The following is a 5,000-nucleotide window of genomic DNA, read 5'->3' as shown; positions in this document are numbered from 1 at the left end:
GTTACGATAGACAGTTGCTTATCGTACACATCGCAAACGAACACCCCTTAGTGAGCAGTAGCAGAAGTCGATGGAACAAAGCGAATGCATTACAAACTGATCAAGTAAAATAAGGAACGCTACGTACTAGGACTTCTTTCCAAGAATGGTGTCCGCGACGGGAGGGCAAGCGTCCTTCCCAGGTTTCCCTAGTAAACCTTGTATGGTAAACATACCCAAGCGTGTCCGTAAGCACGCAACGATAGTCACGAACGAGCACATACCTAGGGAAAGTACTCTACGTACTAGGACTTCTGTCCAAGAATGGTGTCCGCGACGGTCGGGCACTGTGACGCAATTACCAAATCCTAGAATCGTACAAGCAGTGTGTACAAACATAAACATTAACGCGTTCGCTCGGGCTGCGCCGTCCGTGTTGAACACAAATGCGGGTGATTATATGAGTGGATGGACAAAAACATGCGTGGCGAAGACAATTTTCTGCACGATGTGCACATAGCTCATTTCGTCGTCCCGGGCGAATGGAAAAACACAAAAATCTCGAGTATCTTTCTAGGTTTCTGTTATAAAAGGGCAGGCCAAAAGGTGACCGGTTGAGATGAGCATTTTAAGCATGCAAGCACTTAATTGCAACTTTTCCTACAAAAACTAGGTACGTACACGTAGATTGTATCAACATGGACATCCATGATTGCGTACGCCCGGGCTGCGCCCTCCGTGTTGTACTTTCCCTGATTGGTACACAATTTTGGTGCAAGTGTACCAACATCGACATCTATGAACGCGTACGCTCGAGCTGCACCCTCCGTCTTGTACTTTCCCTGATCGGTACACAGTTTTGGTGCACGGCTATCCCGAAAGGCAACTTGTACCAACATCGACATCCATGAACGCGTACGTAGCGTACTTTCCCTGATCGGTACACAATGTTGGTGCACGGCATAGGAAATGGGCTTAAAATGGTCAAACTCAATCCATTTCCACTAAAGATAGTCAATAACAGCTGTGCCGATGAAGTAGGGCACGATGCAAGTCAATGTTATTTAATGAATTACATGTTCACCATACATTTCAGTACAAAATTGCTCGGTCAGACCTACAAAGTGCTATATCTCGAATACTAAACGTCGCAGATGGGTGTCGTAGAACAATTTTAAGTTCGTCTAACGATTCTACATCCGATTCTGGATAGTGGTTTTTCGACCACTTTTCAACATTTTGTGACACCCCGAACCTAGGGGCAGCTCCCTAGCTTTTTTCAAAAATGTGCACCGAACGGGCCAGAGAGCTCGAGTAGTCGAAAATTTTTTTTTTTGCTAAAACCCCTCAAAACGTGTCAGGAACGCACCCTAGATGATGAAAAGTGCAACCAGAATGTCAATCGACAACATGCCCGGGGGTACAAATTTGCTCTACGCGTCCCTAGGTAGGGTACTTTTTCATACAAACATCAAAGTGTACGGTGCACACAGTGCGCGGAACAAAAATTGCTCGGTCAGACCTAGGACGGGCCATATCTCGAATACTAAACGTCGCAGATGGGTGTCGTAGAACAATTTTAAGTTCGTCTAACGATTCTACATCCGATTCTGGATAGTGGTTTTTCGACCACTTTTCAACATTTTGTGACACCCCGAACCTAGGGGCAGCTCCCTAGCTTTTTTCAAAAATGTGCACCGAACGGGCCAGAGAGCTCGAGTAGTCGAAAATTTTTTTTTTGCTAAAACCCCTCAAAACGTGTCAGGAACGCACCCTAGATGATGAAAAGTGCAACCAGAACGTCAATCGACAACATGCCCGGGGGTACAAATTTGCTCTACGCGTCCCTAGGTAGGGTACTTTTTCATACAAACATCAAAGTGTACGGTGCACACAGTGCGCGGAACAAAAATTGCTCGGTCAGACCTAGGACGGGCCATATCTCGAATACTAAACGTCGCAGATGGGTGTCGTAGAACAATTTTAAGTTCGTCTAACGATTCTACATCCGATTCTGGATAGTGGTTTTTCGACCACTTTTCAACATTTTGTGACACCCCGAACCTAGGGGCAGCTCCCTAGCTTTTTTCAAAAATGTGCACCGAACGGGCCAGAGAGCTCGAGTAGTCGAAAATTTTTTTTTTTGCTAAAACCCCTCAAAACGTGTCAGGAACGCACCCTAGATGATGAAAAGTGCAACCAGAACGTCAATCGACAACATGCCCGGGGGTACAAATTTGCTCTACGCGTCCCTAGGTAGGGTACTTTTTCATACAAACATCAAAGTGTACGGTGCACACAGTGCGCGGAACAAAAATTGCTCGGTCAGACCTAGGACGGGCCATATCTCGAATACTAAACGTCGCAGATGGGTGTCGTAGAACAATTTTAAGTTCGTCTAACGATTCTACATCCGATTCTGGATAGTGGTTTTTCGACCACTTTTCAACATTTTGTGACACCCCGAACCTAGGGGCAGCTCCCTAGCTTTTTTCAAAAATGTGCACCGAACGGGCCAGAGAGCTCGAGTAGTCGAAAATTTTTTTTTTGCTAAAACCCCTCAAAACGTGTCAGGAACGCACCCTAGATGATGAAAAGTGCAACCAGAACGTCAATCGACAACATGCCCGGGGGTACAAATTTGCTCTACGCGTCCCTAGGTAGGGTACTTTTTCATACAAACATCAAAGTGTACGGTGCACAAAGTGCGCGGAACAAAAATTGCTCGGTCAGACCTAGGACGGGCCATATCTCGAATACTAAACGTCGCAGATGGGTGTCGTAGAACAATTTTAAGTTCGTCTAACGATTCTACATCCGATTCTGGATAGTGGTTTTTCGACCACTTTTCAACATTTTGTGACACCCCGAACCTAGGGGCAGCTCCCTAGCTTTTTTCAAAAATGTGCACCGAACGGGCCAGAGAGCTCGAGTAGTCGAAAAATTTTTTTTTGCTAAAACCCCTAAAAACGTGTCAGGAACGCACCCTAGATGATGAAAAGTGCAACCAGAATGTCAATCGACAACATTCCCGGGGGTACAAATTTGCTCTACGCGTCCCTAGGTAGGGTACTTTTTCATACAAACATCAAAGTGTACGGTGCACACAGTGCGCGGAACAAAAATTGCTCGGTCAGACCTAGGACGGGCCATATCTCGAATACTAAACGTCGCAGATGGGTGTCGTAGAACAATTTTAAGTTCGTCTAACGATTCTACATCCGATTCTGGATAGTGGTTTTTCGACCACTTTTCAACATTTTGTGACACCCCGAACCTAGGGGCAGCTCCCTAGCTTTTTTCAAAAATGTGCACCGAACGGGCCAGAGAGCTCGAGTAGTCGAAAAATTTTTTTTTGCTAAAACCCCTCAAAACGTGTCAGGAACGCACCCTAGATGATGAAAAGTGAAACCAGAACGTGAAACGACAACTTTGTTGGGGGTACCCTTTTTACTCTACGGGCCACTAGCTTAGGCGCGCCAACAGCGCTTTCCTCTCGGGTTCCCATTTTTTGCCCTCCTGGGATTATGATCATTTACTCATTGCCTACTATAGGGAAGGTACCTTGCTCCGAGGTCAAAAATGAAGATTTCACCAAATCGTAGTTTTAACCTCTATTTAGTCGTAGGAGCATGGTTTGCAGTGTCCGTGGGTCATATAAGCCCCCGTTTGGGTCATACGTCCCCTCCCCGATGAAAATCGTCATATGACTATAGGCCGAACTTATGAAGCAAAAGTGGTGTCTGGTGGGTTCTGCCGATGATCTTAACCTATGATTTTGAGTTTCCACTCTTTCAAAACGTTTCCTGGAGCAGTACATCACGGGTCTACGGACCCAAAGACTTCGTTGCGATGGTTTCAAGCATAAAAGTTGTAACAGTTAAGGGTTTTTAATACGCGTATATTAAATCATTGCTTGAAACTAAGCTTCGTTGTCTTTAAACTCTGCAAGACCAATCGAACTTCTTAGGGAAACTCGAAGCATTCACGCTAAGCTGGTGGTGCAGGGCACATAGCGTGATGAAACCGGGTTTCCCTAACCAATGTGGCATATTTTTTCCCTGAGAGTGAAGCTCAGACCCACGTAGGGGAGAGCGAAGTGGAACTTTAATGTTCAATGCAGCAAATGTTCGCCATGCGGATAAACAAGTTGGAATAGTTCAATGTAGTGTAATGCAAACACGAATCGCAAATAACGATACGGGACCCAGAAGCAATTCTGCGGATCCCTCGGGGAGTGGTGAGTTGATATAAATTAGAGGTGAAAGTCCAAGTTGTTCGAGCTCCGGCTCGGCAGCCGATACGAGGTTCCTGTTGAGCTTGTTTGTACATCGCGCAGAGGCGCCGTTCGGTTCTAGCAATGATTCCCGCCACCATGTTCCATGCGTGCAGAGATCCGTTAGAGCTCGTTCAATGTGTCCCGCCGTGATTACGAAAAAGTCCAACAGTTGACTTAGTTGGGTGTGCGTCAAGTAATCGCGCAGAGATGCCGATCGGTTCCTAGCAATGTTTCCCGTCACAAGGTGGTATTGGCACCTGTGCAGAGTGGCCGTTAGCAATGTCTCCCGTATCACGGTGGTGTACCATCACTAGTGCAGAGTGACCGCTAGCAATGTCTCCCGTCACAAGGTGGTAGCCCAGAAGTGCAGAGAAGCCGCTGTAGCAAAGTCTCCCGTATCACGTTGGAGTTCTTCCACTAGTGCAGAGAGATCGCTGAACCGTTCAATGTGTCCCGTCGTGGTGTGCTTGTACCGAGCACGTAGGATACACCTTGCTTTGTTGGTTTGGGATAGGAGTGGTCGCGCAACTGCCTCCACGCCGCAGAGTGCCAGTTCGGATTGAAGGTCAACTTTAGCCGTTCAATGCATCAGTCGGTGGGTGTTCAGATGGCATCACAACTTCCCCTAGGTGCTCAAGTTGGCTGGGTTGTAAAACATGTACACATGCGCAGAGTATCGTGCGTACTAGCAAAGTCTCCCGTCACGGTGGTTACGAATGAGTTCCATGCAGTGCAGAGCGAT

The sequence above is a fragment of the Anopheles coluzzii genome, assembly GCF_943734685.1.
Source record: "Anopheles coluzzii chromosome X unlocalized genomic scaffold, AcolN3 X_unloc_24, whole genome shotgun sequence".
NCBI lineage: Eukaryota > Metazoa > Arthropoda > Insecta > Diptera > Culicidae > Anopheles > Anopheles coluzzii.
The sequence above is the reverse complement of the archived record's forward strand: the minus strand, read 5'-3'. Positions refer to the sequence as shown.